This window comes from Oncorhynchus masou, chromosome 30 (genome assembly GCF_036934945.1).
Source record: "Oncorhynchus masou masou isolate Uvic2021 chromosome 30, UVic_Omas_1.1, whole genome shotgun sequence".
NCBI classification, from domain to species: Eukaryota; Metazoa; Chordata; class Actinopteri; order Salmoniformes; family Salmonidae; genus Oncorhynchus; species Oncorhynchus masou.
This window is the reverse complement of record NC_088241.1, coordinates 32,940,750-32,958,336: the sequence shown is the minus strand read 5'-3', so window position 1 is coordinate 32,958,336 and position 17,587 is coordinate 32,940,750. Positions and strand designations below refer to the sequence as shown.

General features: G+C 42.4%; 1 pseudogene; it reads left to right on the top strand.

The window, feature by feature from the left end:
* Positions 1-14,667, top strand: part of LOC135522544 (poly(U)-binding-splicing factor PUF60-like) — a 29,558-nt pseudogene extending 14,891 nt beyond the window's left edge.
* Positions 14,668-17,587: the final 2,920 nt, after the last annotated feature.

Genomic DNA, 17,587 nt, shown 5'->3' with positions numbered 1-17,587 from the left:
CCCTGACAGTGTAGTGCCAGCCACGGGTCTTGTCTATTTCCACTAGTTGATCCTCAGCTGCAGCTCCAGCTTAAGGCAATCTGAACAGGCCTTTCTTTTAGTGTTGGTCAAATATGCCTGAGTGAGTGAAACAGTCATAGTAGCAGCTTTTACAGTATGATTATCTTCATGAATTTCAGATAGGCTATACTTTTCTTTTAGTTTCATGATTTCTATTGTACGTTTCAGTTGATGATTTTGAAGTGATTAAGTTGTTGATATGTTATGGTCTAGAAAGAGTGAGAGTTAAAGAAAATAGTGTGTCAATAGAAGACATTGTCTCTAGACTAGTGCAGGTTGTCACATTTCATGTCACTCTTATTACCTTAGCCCTGGTGGACAGATGCAGGTTAGCACGGCTAGTGTGAACTTGGCTAAGAATACATTAGGCGGCAATTACAAAGAGAAAGCGGCTCCTTTAGATCTCTAATAGAGCATTTCCATTGACCCCAAAGGCTCAGAATTTTCTGTTTACGTCTATGTGGGCTGGCACCCATGTCTTACCGGGCCATTGGCTCCGGCGGGCCTGCTCTCACTTGAGGCCAAATCCAGGCCACTTTAGCAACTTCTCACAAAGCAACCGTTTTGATTATGCAGAGGTTGTTAATTCTGCTCTTCACATGCTTCATTGTCAGCCCAGATTCCCTAGTATAACATAAGTGAGTATACACTCGTGTAACACTGGTGTTACAGTTTGAAAAGCAGAGTAATTGCGTTGTCCTGAGTTGAAGGTGTTCAGTGGTTTTGGAGCTCGGGGTGTTGCGTTGCTTGGTCAGTGGCTGTGACACCCCACTCATTGGCCCTGTGCTGGTATCTGTGCTGTAGGTGGGGCGGCCAGGTAACATTGGTCAGGCGCAACCCATCATCGACCAGCTGGCAGAGGAGGCACGCGCCTACAACCGGATCTACGTTGCCTCCGTCCACCCCGACCTCTCAGACGAGGACATCAAGAGCGTCTTTGAGGCCTTCGGGAGGATCAAGTCCTGCACGTTAGCCAGGGACCCCACCACAGGAAGACACAAGAGCTTTGGCTTCGTCGGTGAGCAGAGAGGCCCCTGGCGGGTGGCGGCCCTCGGGATGTGCTGTTGCTGTTTGTTTGTCCTCCTCCTAACTCCTCTCCCCTCTCTCCCTTGCAGAGTATGACAAGCCCCAGTCGTCCCTGGACGCAGTGTCCTCCATGAACCTGTTTGACCTGGGGGCCAGTACCTGCGGGTGGGCAAGGCTGTGACCCCTCCCATGCCCATGTTAACCCCCACCCAGCCTGGTGGCCTGCCCCCCGCTGCAGCCGTGGCTGCTGCAGCAGCCACCGCTAAGATAACGGCCCAGGCAAGTATGATTCCCTTCCAAAGGGATCTATTGGCCTTCCAGGTAAATATACTTCTGATGCACAGTACCAGTCAAAAGTTTGGACAAACCTACTCATTCAAGGGTTTTTCTTTATTTTTACTATTTTCTACATTGTAGAATAATAGTGAAGACATCAAAACTATGACATAACACGCTTTGCACACTCTTGGCATTCTCTCAACCAGCTTCACTTGAAATGCTTTTCCAACAGTCTTGAAGGAGTTCACATATTCTGAACACTTGTTGGTGTGTTTGGTCATTGTCCTGTTGAAAAACAAATGACAGTCCCACTAAGTGCAAACCAGATGGGATGGCGCATCGCTGCAGAATGCTGTGTTAGCCATGCTGGTTAAGTGTGCCTTGAATTCTAAATAAATAATCTACACTGTCACCAGCAAAGCACCACCACACCATCTCACCACCTCCTCCATGCTTCACAATGAAAACCACACGTGGAGATCATCCGTTCACCTACTCTGTGTCTCACAGACATGGAGGTCTCAAATCTCGATTCACAGATTTCCACCAGTCTAATGTCATTTTTCGTGTTTCTTGGCCAATTTCATCATAGCGCTTGATGGTTTTGCGACTGCACTTTTTGAGTTTTTGAAGTTTTCCCGGATTGACTGACCTTCATGTCCTAAAGTAATGATGGTCTGTCATTTCTCTTTTCTTATTTGAGCTGTTCTTGCCATAATATGGACTTGTTTTTTTACCAAATAGGGATATATTCTGTTTTCCACCCCAACCTTGTCACAACACAACTGATTGGCTCAAACGCATTAATATGGAAAGAAATTCCACCAATTAACTTTTAACACGGCGCACCTGTTAATTGAAATGCATTCCAGGTGACTACCTCAAGAAGCATATTGAGAGAATGCCAAGTGTGTGCAAAGATGTCAGGGCAAAGGGTGGCAACTTTGAAGAATCTCAAATATGAAATATATTTAGATTTGTTTAAGACTTTCTTTGGTTTCTACATGATTCCATGTGTGTTATTGCATTGATTTGATGTCTTCACTAGTATTCTACAATATAGAAAAAAAAAACATTTTTTTTAAATAAAGAAAAGCCCTTGAATGAGTAGGTGTGTTTAAATGTTTGACTGGTACTGTAGGTAGCTAGGTGTAACCATAATTAATAATGTACTCAGTAAAGTTTTAATTTAGTAAAGATAAATGTAATTTGTATATAAAGCTTACTTTTCTGATTTTCTGTGTGCTTTAAGTAACATACTCAGTGTACAAAATATTAAGAATGCTCTTTCCATGACATGGACTGACCAGGTGAATCCAGGTGAAAGCTCTGATCTCTTATTGCTGGCGAGACAGGTTAAAGAAGGCTTTTTAAGCCTTGAGACAATTGAGACATGGATTGTGTATGTGCCATTCAGTGGGTGAATGGACAAAATAGTTAAGTGCCTTTGAACGGGGCATGATAGTTATATATTTAAAAAAAAAAATGTATTTCATCAAAATATAGTAGGTGCCAAGCACACCGGTTTGTGTCAAGAGCTGCAACGCTGCTGGGTTTTTCTTGCACAACAGTTTCCTACGGGAATCAAGAATGGTCCAGCTAACTTGACACAACTGTGGGAAACATTGTAGTCAACATGGGCCAGCGTCCATGTGGAACGCTTTCGACACCTTGTAGAGTCCATGCCCTGAAGAATTTAGGATTTTCTGAGGGCAAAATGGGGTGGTCCAACTCAATGTAGGAAGGTGCTCTTAATGTTTTGTACACAGTGTTTATTTTGATGTACCCTGCAGTTCTAGAATTTGATATAATATTTGATGAATTGATAATGCATAACCCTTGCAGGGCAATCTAAAGTATTCTACTGCTGTGTGTTTGCTAACAAAATGTGCTGTGCCATATCTGCTTGTGTTGTGATGTGAGCTCAACCTAGTTGCAAAAGTATTAGGGATGTAACGATTCACTAATTTGCATTGGTCCCTGATTCTGATATTTAATTAAGATACAAGTGCATCGGTCCGCAGACCCCAAACGATCCAAACATAGCATGCATCTGTCAAATCTATTCAAACATTACGAATCGCCAGTTTGCGGTGACATTTTTTTCCGAACCAAAATCCAAATCAGCTGCCTCTTTTAAGGGCAGGAGGGTACCATGGTAACCGGCCACTCGAGTTTTGTCAGATGTGTCTGAGATTTGGGATCTGACTTGGTGGTATCTTTGCTATTAGGTGAAGCAACAGACTCAAACTAATGTTGAAAACAACTGAGCTTGTGAACAAAATGTAAATAGCCAAGAAAGAAGTGGACAAAGTCTCACTTTGTAGACTTTTGAGAAAATTAGACCAACTTTTATGCCTGTGCGCAACACCTCCAAAAACAATTCTATCAGCACCTCACTCAGTGCGCACAGCTCCCCTGCCAGGCAGAGGATTTAGCGGCTATGAAACAAAACAACAGAAAAACTTTGAAAACAACTACTGCAGAATTTTCCGCTATAAATCGCAACTCGCACATGTGCTCATACAGACTTTTGACTGTTTTTATTTGCGAACGTAATGCTTGCACTCTACAGCCCTGCAAATTGAGCAATACCTAAAGCTACCCGTTACCTGCCAATACCTAAAGCTACCCGCAGGTGGCGGGTGTTTATTTTATGCCCTGGTTCCAGGCCTAAATCGGTCACTGATTTAGAGGGGAACAATGAAAAGAAAGCAGTTGAACTGGCTTCGTGGTCCAGAGTTGAGTTTGAGGACTATAGACATCATTTACACACACACACACACACCAGGGTTTCTGTTAGGAAAATGTTGCGCTGTACATTTGACCGAAAGCATTTTAATTTACCGGACACTTGAGGAATTTACAAGACCCATATGCGTTGATTGCGTAACCTGATTAGGGCGTCCACACGGTGCTCAGAATAACATAAATCACATTTAGATTAAGGTAATTCATATTAACAGAACGTGCAATTCCAGGATGCAACGATATGCGGTGATTCTTACTGATTTCTGGTGTCCACTTTGAATATGTTAGAATAACTGTCCACATTTATTTCTTGAAATTTAGAAAGAGAGGAGATCTAATATGCAACAACTCATTTTGGTTTCTTAAATGACCTAAAGTTGTGCCTTTGGCTACTGGACAATTAAAGTAAGTTGATATAAAATAAATGGTCTGAATTTGGCTAGGCTACTTTGAAGCAAGGTAAGACATGCCTCATAATATGTAGTAAAACGCCCAGGTTTCAAACAATTAACTATATATTTTCAAAATGCATAATGCATCCAGCTCATTACAAAGTGGTGTGACGAGCTGATGAAGCCTGCGTTCCGTCAACTATGAATTTGCTGTTTGAGATGCTGTAGCAGGCACTCTCACACTGTCTGACAGATTTCCTGCTCAAAGGCTCTGTATGCTGTACACTAGATAAATAAGATGCATAATGAATATACTGCACACACGCGCTAATTCAATTCCACTCAATAATGCAAACTAACCTATACACTGAATAAGCATGACCAGTCAAATGTATTTCCATCAATTAATAGGCTAAAAAGCATTATTTCGCAATTAGATTTTTTTCTTCTCCCAGTGCCAATGAAATGTTTTTACTTTTTATTATCGGCCAAAAGCTGGCTATTACCGGCTAACGGAAACGCTGACAAACACACACACACACAGAAGTCAGCGATTTTTAAATTTATTGTTATTTAACCTTTATTTAACTAGGCAAGTCAGTTGAGAACAAATTCTTATTTCCAATGACAGCCTAACCCGGCCAGCCCTAACCCAGACGATGCTGGGCCAATTGTGCGCTGCCCTATGGGACTCCCAAACACGGCTGGTTGTGATACAACGTGGAATCGACGCCTCTAGCACTGAGATGCAGTTCCTTAGACCGCTGCGCCACTTGGGAGCCCTCATGAGTTCCATCAGGAGCAGATTTTAATTTAGAATTGAAAATGAATATGTTTATTACGGCTGGGCGATACCAGTATCGCAGTATTTTTTTCCCATGGCAAAAATGTAAACACGAAACAGACCAAATTCTTTGGTCCTTTAAAAACCTGCTGTATGTAAAATATTGTGTGCTTTTGCTCAACAACATAATGATCTTTGTTTCTAACACTAGGATTTTCCTCAAGAAGTTAAATCCACTTTGTTTTGTTTCCTTGCCCGGATACTAACGAGTATAGCGATACTGGTATTGTCCCGGCCCTAGTGTTTATGCAACAAATGTTAGTGAACCAATTCGTTCTCTAAACAAACCGAATTGTACTGAATCATTTCAAACTAAAACATATCCTATCGGAGCCCTTGTATCTAGATTCAAATTGTATTGAAAGGTAAATATCTCTTAAAAAGTATATCCTGTGACTGGCCCTTGCTTTTGTCATTTAATGTGCTAGGATAATACTGAGATGCTAAAGCTCCTCCTGTAAACTAATTGGGTGTGTAAGCTAATTACACCCTGGTGTCTTACTGCTCAAGCATGCAGTCCCACTGCTATATCTGGCAGTGGCACTGACATTAGTCATAGTTTTGTTTAGTAATAAATAGTAGTCTTGGGAGTTTAGTGGATGATTATTTTATACCATATTAACAACTTTACTGATAGAATATTGTATATTGACCTGACACTTAAAAAAAAAAAAAAAAATCGGTACTGAGCTTTGAGGACCGGTGAGATGCAAAGTAGAACACTATACATGCTGTATGAAGTCTGACTGTGCCACCTCACTGTGTTTTCCTGCTAATGCGTCCCGCCCCTCTCTCAAGGAGGCTGTGACCGGGGCGTCCATCTTGGGGGCGATGGCTGGGGCAAACCAGATGGGCCAAATGGGTTCGATGGGCCAAATGGGTTCGATGGGACAAATGGGTTCGATGGGACAAATGGGCATCCCTCAGGCAGTCATGGCTGCCCAGGCCCCCGGAATGATCACAGGTGTGTATTGAGATGTGTCAGTACAAAGGGTGTTGTCCACTGACTTACACACTCACTTAGGTCTGTTTGAATGTTTTAGAGCAGTGGTTCCCAAACCTTTTATAGTCCCGTGCCCCTTCAAACATTCAACCTCCAGCTGCGTATCCCCTCTAGCACCAGGGTCGGCGCACTCTTAAATGTTTTTCCCCCCCCATCATTGTAAGCCTGCCACACACACACACTATGCAATACATTTATTAAACATAGGAATGAGTGTGAGTTTTTGTCACAACCCGGCTCGTGCAAAGTAAACAAAGAGCTCTTATAGGACCAGAGCACAAATAATAATATTATAATAATCAATAATTTTGCTCTTTTATTTCGCCATCTTAGATATAAAACTTGATTTCTTAATCAAAAATTGTGAATAACTCACCACAGGTTAATGAGAAGGGTGTGCTTGAAAGGATGCAGATAACTCTGCAATGTTGGGTTGTATTAGAGAGAGTTTCAATCTTAAATCATTTTCCACACACAGTCTGTGCCTGTATTTCGTTTTTATGCTAGTGAGGGCAGAGAATCCACTCTCACATAGGTACTTGGTTGCAAAGGGCATCAGTGTCTTAACAGCGCGATTTGCCAAGGCAGGATACTCTTGAGCTCAGTCCAATCCAGAAATCTGTCCGAGGCTTCTGATTAAATTCAATTTTCACAGAACCGCTTATTGCAATTTCGATGTGGCTCTCTTGTTCAGATATCGGTAAGTGGACTGGAGGCAGGGCATGAAAGGGATAACGAATCCAGTTGTTTGTGTCGTCTGTTTCGGGAAAGTACCAGTGTAATTACTCACCCAATTCACTCAGGTACTTCGTTATATCACATTTGACTTTGTCCGTAAGCTTGATTGCATTTGCACACAAAAAAATCATACAATGATGGAAAGACCTGTGTGTTGTCCTTGTTAATGCAGACAGAAAAGAGCGCTAACTTCTTAATCATAGCCTCAATTTTGTCCCGCACATTGAATATAGTTGAGGAGAGTCCCTGTAATCCTAGATTCAGATCATTCAGGTAAGAAAAAACATCAACCAGATAGGCCAATTGTGTGAGAAACTCGTCATCGTACAAGCGGTCAGACAAGTGAAAATGATGGTCAGTAAGAAAACTTTAAGCTCGGAACTCAATTGAAGAAAACTTGTCAATACTTTGCCCCTTGATAACCAGTACACTTCGGTATGTTGTTAAAGCGTTTCATGGTCGCTGCACATATCATTGCATAGTGCAGAAAATACACGAGAGTTCAGGGACATTGTGTCCAAAACGTCTTTCAAGCTGTAAGGCATTCCCTTGGCAGCAAGAGCCTCTCGGTGAGAAGGGTTTGCATTTTATATGGTGAGCTACCGTGTGGCTTGGACCTTCAAGCCCCATACTATCGTGGAGGACTTAATTATTCCTGCTGCCACGGATATTCCTGCTGCCACGGATATGGTACCCAAGTGGCGTCAGGAGCAACTGCTTGCACGTGTGTTATTTCTCCACTATGTCTCCCTGTCATGGCTTTTGCGCCATCAGTACAGATACCAACACATCTTGACCACCAGTCCATTTGATGTCACAAAGCTGTCCCGTACTTTAAAAATATCCTCTCCTGTTGTCCTGGTTTCCAGTGGTTTGCAGAAGAGGATGTCTTCCTTAATTGACCCCCATAAACGTAACGGACATGTACCAGGAGCTGTGCCAGGCCCGCGACGTCTTTTGACACATCCAGCTGTAACTCATAGAATTCACTGGCTTGTATGCGAAGCAGTAATTGCTTCAAAACATCTCCTGCCATGTCACTGGTGTGTTGTGAAACAGTGTTGTTTGATGAAGGCATTGTCTGTATAGTTTTTTGGGGCCTTTTCCCCCAGCATTGTCCCAGCCATATCCGCAGCAGCAGGTAGAATTAAGTCCTCCACGATAGTATGGGGCTTGCCTGTCCTAGCCACACGGTAGCACCACCACGCATCTAGCCCCTTCTTATTAATGGTATGTCTTACTACTCAAAAGTCGTCTTGCTCAAACTCCTGTGGCATATTTTTCAAATTGGCATGTTTCGTTTCTGAATGTCTGCGCAAGAGTGAAGGTTTCATGGAGTTTAGATTAGTACTTTTGCGCATATAACACACTGTGGCTGAGGAATGGCACTACTCCCAATATAAGTGAACCCCAAATCAATGTAGTGCTCATCATATTTGCGCCTCTTCAATGGTCCAAAGTCCCTGTCTGTTCAGTGCTTTCCTGAGTAAAGAGGCAGTAGCTCTTTGACTGCATCAGATTCACAACTGTCAGTGTCCATGCTAGCTGGGCTAACAACAAATGTAGAATTACTGATGCTAGCATTGGATGTGCTCGTGGAAGAAGAACAACTTCTGTTGTCGACAGGTGCAGGTGTAGTACTGCTGGTAGTAGCAGTACTACCAGTAGAGCTGGTATGTGTCTCTATGGATGCAGGCCTTACTTTTTAAACTATTTATACATTTTTGAGCAAACAGAATGAGCAGCAGCTACGTTTAGCAACATACGGACCGTTAGTGGAATTCCCACGAGTGAGTAACAGTTAATGTGATTGGATGTTAATTATTTGACTAGGCTACCTGTATTTGACATTGTGTTGTTATTTCGCTGAACACTAGATGGTTTCAATTTATTTTTGGCAGTGAAATGAGGCTACCTGGGCAAGAAAAAAACCTCACCCAAATGTATAGCCCCTGTTGGAAAATATAAATGGACTGTTTGAAAATGTGAAGGGAAAAAAAGTGAATCACAGTTTTATTTGGAGTTCCCCCGATGGCAGGAGTATCCCAGTTTGGGAATACCTGTTTTAGAGAATAAGAGGATCGTTTGAGTGATGTAAAGTGTGTCCTTTATCTACTCAGTGTAACAATGTTGAGGGAATTATCTGGTTAATTAGGTTGCCGTTTTTTTCCATCTGAACCTGGTCATTAAATTGTGTTATAAAATCTTGACTACAAATAGGTTGACATGAGACCGATAAGAGAAACAAGGGAATTGCAACAGAGGATTTGACTCTTATGAAGGGAAATTCGTGCATACCATGTCTCATAGAAACTATATCAATGGAGATGTACACTGAGTAAGGCTGTCCCTGACCCCAAAAAATATTGGTCGATCATGAGTCGTTTTGTTTCGACCAATCAACTCAACAAAATGTTCAAACATGTATTTTCCCATATATAGACACACCCTATGCGTTTTAATAAAATGAACTATATGTAGGCTACTGAGCTTGTCGGATGTTTTAAACACACGTTGATTAAATAATTAACACACACAAATGACTCGAGGGAGCCAGATATCAAGCCTAACCAGAAGGAATAAACCTGTTCCCAAACCATCACCTGTTGCTGCTGATCTTCGCAGATTCTGCTATTACGATCCCGAAGTTGCCAGTAACCAGGGGGTTGGTAAGCTTTTCCATTTGGAGTGCCAATTTATCTTACCATTTCTACCGATCTGCGTGCCAGTTCTGATTTTCATGCAAAAGTTTCATAAATTTTATAATAAAGTCAGATCTCAGATTCACTTGTGTGATTAATAAAGATTATATCTAAATGAAAACTATTAAAATCTATAAAAAAATAAACTTTTATTGCCATTGTTTTTACATAGTTGCCAGTCTACATAAAGCCAACAAATAAAACATTGCAGCCTGCAGGTAGAAAATATGATAAAAATAGATCACATTGGCTACCCATGGCCTGTCTGCAATGAACTTGAAACATTGTGTTAATTATCGACTTGGTCCAGCCTGAAGCTTGCACTAACAAACTTGCAACATTATATAAAATATTTTGGACCTTCATTTTCCAGTGAGCTCCAGACAGACACAGCTGTAGGATATTTGTGCAAGGGATAAGAAGTAATCAGGTAGACCTATTTTATGATGTTTCCACCGGATCAGAGAATTACGTTTTTTCCCCCCTTTCAAACAGTGGTTATCAAAAGGGGAAGAGCTGGAAAGATTTTTCAAATGGGCTACATTGAGGAACTATTGTCATTCTCAATGGATGTAAAAACACTTAGTTTACTTTTTGTACTTAGTTTACTTTTTGTTTTAGGTGATGAAAATATCACTGAGAAGCTCCACAGCTCAGTAGTGGTGTTGAATTAAGACAATCAGAAAAACTATCAGATCTCCAAATGGGCCCATTTATAAGCCTACATTTGCGCGCAGGCCAGGTAGCCTAGGCCAACTTCTATTCTATAATCAGGTGCGCGTCCTTAATCAACATTGACAGTAGTGCTCAAAACACAATGAATCAATTGACAACTCGTAGATGGAATGAAATACACCAAAACTTGTTTCTCACAAGTGTAGCATAGGTTGTGCGCTCTGCAAATGTGTCCACTCTGACAATGAGAACTGTAAAAGATATTAATATATTGAATGCATTAACAGAAATTACGGTAACCAAACAAACATTGTAGATGACAAATTATGGGAATTAACAGTAAATATACTACTGGTGATACTGGTGTGCCGTCCCAACGGCCTCCGTAATGTATTAGTCCACAGAGACAGGCGTCAATCAAGATGTGCCATAATTATTACATTTTTAATTTTAACTGGACAAACAATTATTGGCTGACCAACAGCTTATCGACAAAACAATTGACCAGTCAACTAAAAGGTGTCAGCCCTAACACTGAGTATACAAACTATTAAGAACACCTGCTGTTTCCATGACATAGACTGACAAAGGTCAATCCAGGTGAAAGCTATGATCCCTTATTGATGTCACTTGTTAAATCCACTTCAAATCAGTGTAGCTGAAGGGGAGGAGACAGGTTAAATAAGGATTTTTATGCCTTTAGACAATTGAGCCATCGATTGTGTATGTATGGCTTTGGTAGTAGGTGCCAGGCACACCAGTTTGTGTCAAGAACTGCAATTCTGCTGGGCTTTTCACGCTTAACAGTTTCTTGTGTGTATCAAGAATGGTCCACCACCCAAAGGACATCCAGCCAACTTGACACAACTGTGGGAAGCATTGGAGTCACCATGGGCCAGCATCCCTGTCGAATGCTTTCGAACCATTGTAAAGTCCATGCCCCAACGAATTGAGGCTGTTCTGAGGGTAAATGGGGGGAGTGGGGTGCAACTCCAATATTAGGAATGTGTTCCTAATATTTGGTGTACTCTTGTGCATATTTGTATGGCTGATGCATGTAATTGTCCCTCTCATGTCCCTAAAGGTGTGACACCAGTGCGTCCAAACCTGCCAGTGCTGCCCCAGGTGGGCCTGGTCAACCCTGTGCTGGCCTCGCCGCCTGTGATCACCAACCCAGCCCAGCCCAACCCCTCTCTGCAAGAACTGCAGAAGAAGAAGCAGGAGGAGAAGGAGATGCTGCAGGACGGGACAGGCCAGGAGATGTTGAGCGACCAAGAACACATGAGTATCTCAGGCAGCAGCGCCAGACACATGGTCATGCAGAAACTGCTGAGGAAATCAGAAGTAAGACCAGACATGAAGATAAAGATATTTCAGGGATGCAAACTTGTTGCTTTTTATTTATTTTAATTTTACATTTAATTAACTAGGCAAGTCAGTTAAGAACAAATTCTTATTTACAGTGACGACCTACCTGGCTTATAGGCCATCCACGTGAATTGTGTAGATCTGAGGAATATGCTTCTCATATCGAAATAATTGACTGAGGACAGAACGCATCCCTACCGGTTCTACAAAGTGAATATCAGAGTCATCAGAATGAGTGCTTCATCCAAAATCCATCTGTCTCCGTCCGCTCTTTCTGCGCATCTCCATCCGTTTTAAAATGTAATTTAGCCGGGATAACAAGCTGGGGTGTGCAGACTGAGGTTTTCTGTTTGTTTAATTATTGGAGTGGGTCGCAGTGCAAGTGAAGTAGACAAATTGTGTCTGTTCATTTCGCCTGTTACAACCAACAGCACAGACCATCCTGGCTAGACTTTGCTGTCATGTAGTCATAGAGAAATGCCATAAAGGAAAAACGGTGCACAGTGAAAGCCATGCTTGCACCTTTATATCTTTGAAAACCATGTCTCTAGCCCAAACCATTCAAAAGTTATTATCGGGGCTACCTTTCCCCTTTCTACTGTGAATTTGCATGCATTTGATAGAATTTCATAAACCTGCTCGCGGGCCATTTTTATGTTAATTGCAGGTCGCTTATTGTTGATTTGATAACAAACAACCTTGTTGTCATGTTAGCTAGCAACAACCTGGTAACTTGACCAATATGCTATGCACAAATTTGGATGGCACAGGAAGAATGGAAAAGGGATAGAGAGAGCCTACTCAAAGATGTGCTTCAATGTATTTTTCTTTTTTAATTTTTTACTTGACTCGCTTTTCTGCCCAATTTCTTGGTATCCAATTGTTAGTAGTTACTATCTTGTCTCATCGCTACAACTCCTGTACGGGCTCGGGAGAGACGAAGGTCGAAAGCCATGCTTCCTCTGAAACACAACCCAACCAAGCCGCACTGCTTCTTAACACAGCGCGCAGCCAACCCGGAAGCCAGCTGCACCAATGTGTCGGAGGAAACACCGAGCACCTGGCGACCTGGTTAGCGTGCACTGCGCCCGGCCCGCCACAGGAGTCACTAGTGCGCGATAAGACAAGGATATCCCTACCGGCCAAACCCTCCCTAACCCGGACGGAGCTAGGCCAATTGTGAGCCGCCCCATGGACCTCCCGGTCGCGGCTGGCTGCGACAGAGCCTGGGCTCTAACCCAGAGTCTCTGGTGGCACAGCTAGCACTGCGATGCAGTGCCCTAGACCACTGCGCCACCCGGGAGGCCACCTCAATGTAATTTTAAGCTTAATCAGAAATATTTTTTGTTCCTAAGTTTTGTTCCTTACTTTTCAAATTTTGGAGCAGTGTGTGTGGGAGGGAGAGCGTAATATACGGTCTAAGGCAGGGGCGCAACTTTCACTGGGGACGGGGGGGTTCATGTGTTCCCCACATTCTGAAATTGCATATTAGCCCCCCTAAGTTTTATCATTGGAATGTGATACTAAACGAGGCAACGGCGTGCTTTAGGACCATGCGGACACCTCCGAGCGATCTGGTAGGCTGTTTGGAGTGTTATGTCCCCCCGACTTCTAAAACCAAAGTTGCACCCCTGGTCTAAGGAGTAATGTAGGCGAAATATGGTTTCATATAGTTTTTTTCCCACTTACTGCCACAATGACAGTATGCATTTATATTTCTTACTACATTCCGCCTGCCCAATCACATGTAGGCTTTTGGATATGAGCAAATCAGCCATTTTCTGCAGTAGCCTATTTAATTATACAGTGAACACTGAAGGTAAATTCAATCTGTTGTATTGAGTAGAGGTGTAAATATCAGAAACAGGTTTTTGTGTAGCACATGTGCAGAACGTATAGAAAAGGGAAACAGGACGCAAATAAATGTTTTCTTGTACTTCTCACCGATTTTAAATGTGTTTCTGTGCTAAAAAAGGTCACCTTTTTGGGCCCTTACCAGTATGCTTCTGTGATATTTGCCTTGTTTCATGGCATAAATTTCACAAAAGGTGCAGTACTTTCACTGAAAAGTTTATATTTTTTTGCTGTAATGTGATTTGGATTGGAATACATATTGACATGTTGTCGTACTCGTCCCCAGTCTACGGTGATGGTGTTACGGAACATGGTGGGGCCAGAGGACATCGATGACGACCTGGAGGGTGAGGTAACTGAGGAGTGTGGCAAGTTTGGTGCCGTCAACCGAGTCATAATCTACCAGGAGAAGCAGGGCGAGGAGGAAGATGCCGAGATCATCGTCAAGATCTTTGTGGAGTTCTCCATGGCCTCGGAGATGAACAAGGCCATCCAGGCACTCAACGACCGCTGGTTCGGGGGTCGCAAGGTCATCGCAGAGGTCTACGACCAAGAGCGCTTCAACAGCAGCGACCTCTCCGCATAAACTGTCTGAAATGGTCGCCCAACACCCTTCCCATACCCGTTGCTCAAATTCACTTCAGCCGCTCTCACTGCTGCTAGAGATTTGAGACTCTTTTTAACTTGTATTTTTTTTATTGATGTTAATATTATTAATGGTCTCTTTTGAGGGATTGGTTAAGAAAGGAATGTTTGCACCTCTTGGATTTAGTCTTTTCACCTACTGTGAAGACTTGATTTCTTTTTGTATTATTTGCAGCTTTTTTGTAATCAAAGTGAGAAGTTATGATTAGGTTTTACCCTCTTAAGTTTGCCAATGTTTGCTCTTCTAACATTGTCAGGACTCTTTAAACATTGTTTTTAGAGCCATTGGTTCCAGTTTCCTCACACAAATAAATTCTTCAACTATGCAAATGTCTGTTGTGAATTTCTTATGGGTTTCCTTTCAAATACTAATATTCCATATTTGACATTACAGTAGAACATTAAATCATATCAGTTGAAACAATTAACAAACACTTAACTGTACTGAACAAAAATATAAATGCAACATGCAGCAATTTCAAGGATTTACTGAGTTAAAGTTCATAGCAGTCAATTGAAATGCATTAAATCAAATCAAAGTTTATTTGTCACGTGCGCCGAATACAACAGGTGTAGTAGACCTTACAGTGAAATGCTTACTTACAGGCTCTAACCAATAGTGTGAAAAAAAGGTGTGTGTAGGTAAGTAAAAAAATAAATAAAACGACAGCAATAAGACATTTGAAAATAAGAGTAGTAAGGCTATATACAATTGAGGTAGTATGTACATGAATGTATAGTTAAAGTGACTATGCATATAAGATAAACAGAGTAGCAGCAGCTTCAAAGAGGGAGGGGGGGATAGTCCGGGTAACCATTTGGTTACCTGTTCAGGAGTCTTATGGCTTGGGGGTAAAAACTGTTGAGAAGCCTTTTTGTTCAAGACTTGGAACTCCTGTACCACTTGCCATGCGGTAGTAGAGAGAACAGTCTGGCTGGGGTCTTTGACAATTTTTAGGGCCTTCTGGCACTGCCTGGTGTAGAGGTCCTGGATGGCAGGCAGCTTTACCCTCTAAAGTGCCTTGCGGTCGGAGGCCGGGCAATTGCCGTTCCAGCCAGCGATGCAACCGACAGGATGCTCTCGATGTTGCAGCTGTAGAATCTTTTGAGGATCTCAGGACCCCATGCCAAATCATTTTAGTTTCCTAAGGGGGAATAGGCTTTGTCGTGCCCTTTTCACAACTGTCTTGGTGTGTCTGGACCATTCTAGTTTGTTGTTGATGTGGACACCAAGGAACTTGAAGCTCTCAACCTGCTCCACTACAGCCCCGTCGATGAGAATGGGGGCGTGCTCGGTGCTCCTTTTCCTGTAGTCCACAATCATCTCCTTAGTCTTGGTTACATTGAGGGATAGGTTGTTATTTTGGCACCACCCGGCCAGGTCTCTGACCTCCTGCCTGTAGGCTGTCTCGTCGTATAGGGAGGAGGTCAGAGACCTGGCCGGGTGGTGCCAGAATATCAACCTATCCCTCTATGGATTTCACATGACTCGGAATACAGATATGCATTTGTTGGTCACAGATACCTTTAAAAAAAGTAGGGGCATGGGTCAGAAGTAGGGGCGTGACCACCATTTGCCCCTATGGTGTGGATGTGTCAGGCTGTGGATTGTGGCCTGTGGAATGTTTTCCCACTTTTCAATGGCTGTGTGAAATTGCTGGATATTGGCGGGAACTGGAACACGTCACACACGTTGATCCAGAGCATCCCACACGTGCTCAATATGTGACATGACTGGTGAGTATGCAGGCCATGGAAAAACTGGGCCATTTTCCGCTTCCAGGAATTGTGTACAGATATTTGCGACATGGGACTGTGCATTATCATGCTGAAACGAGGTGATGTCGGTGGATGAATGGCACGACAATGGGCCTCAGGATCTCGTCACAGTATCTCTGCCATTGATAAAATGCAACTGTGTTCGTTGTCCGCAGTGGTGATTTTAACATGTACATTTTGGTGGGGCAAAAACACATAGTGGGATGCATGCCAGCAAAGCCACAATACATGAATTGCACTATAATGGTGCCCACAAACTGTTAAGGACTACATAAAGCTTTCCCAACAGCAGTCCCAACATCTTACCACTGCTACACCAGGCTATCAGCGAAGCCTTGTCTGGCAGCAAAACAGTTCATTCAGGCATTTACTGCCTTTTAAAAAACAGCTGATATGGCTGACTTGCTTCAACAAATGTGGTTTCTAATGACAATTGAGATGAACTATGGAATAAGGGGACGACAAGCGGATAAGAGGCAATCCATAATTTAGATTAAGACATTGATGAGCGAGCTAGGACGGACGTAGTCAATAAAACATGGGCCGTTCTTAGTGTTCTCCATGTACACCAAGTCAGAACCGTAGAATAAAGAAGGGGGCAAAAAAGCAGACAATGAAAGCTATTACATTTCTTTTAAACAGGTTATAGGCTACATGTGTCCCACCAAGTCAGAAGAGTTGCAGAAATTAAGTGGTAAATAGACCAAATTATTAGGGTGAGGCACATGGGCCACTAACAACTTACTACACAACATACACTTAGTATTACTTTCTTAGCTACAGTATACATATCTCCCTGGCGTATTACATAATTTATGCAGCAGCATACAATACATTTTTGGACTCAATTTGTTGTGCTGTGCTCACTTGAACAGGAAGGTGTCACTGTGGTCCTTCGTGGACACATTTTGTCAACAAAGTCTGTCATTCTCTGGATTTATGGTGCTTTCAAAACAACTGGGAACTCAGAAAAAAAATCCAATCATGATGACGTCATTGATCTTCAGGTCGTAGCTCTAGGAAGAGACCGGATTTACCGTTCAAAATGTATTTTCCCAGTCGGAGCTCATTTATTCCCAACTTCCCAGTTGTCTTGAACTCACTGAAGTCAAGTTTTCGCAGTTCAGAGTAAACAGTTATTTTGAGCACTGCACAAATCATGCTTCATTGACAGCATGGCCAATGTTGAATGTTTATAATTTTAAACTTGGAAAAGAGCCCCTTAATCCCAGATTTGGGACCAGACAGCCACTGTCACTGATTCCTTCCAAACCACTCATTGTTGAATTTGCCATTTCCAACTTGTTGTGAAATGTTTATGTCCAATGGCCGATGAGCATCGATACGTTTTATCAAAAATTTCCCTTCGTTATTTCTATTCAGATGACATGGATTAAAAAAGATTTGCCAGTAGATTGTCGACTTTGAAAGTACAATGTTGACATGATCAGTCCAATCAAAGTTACTGTAG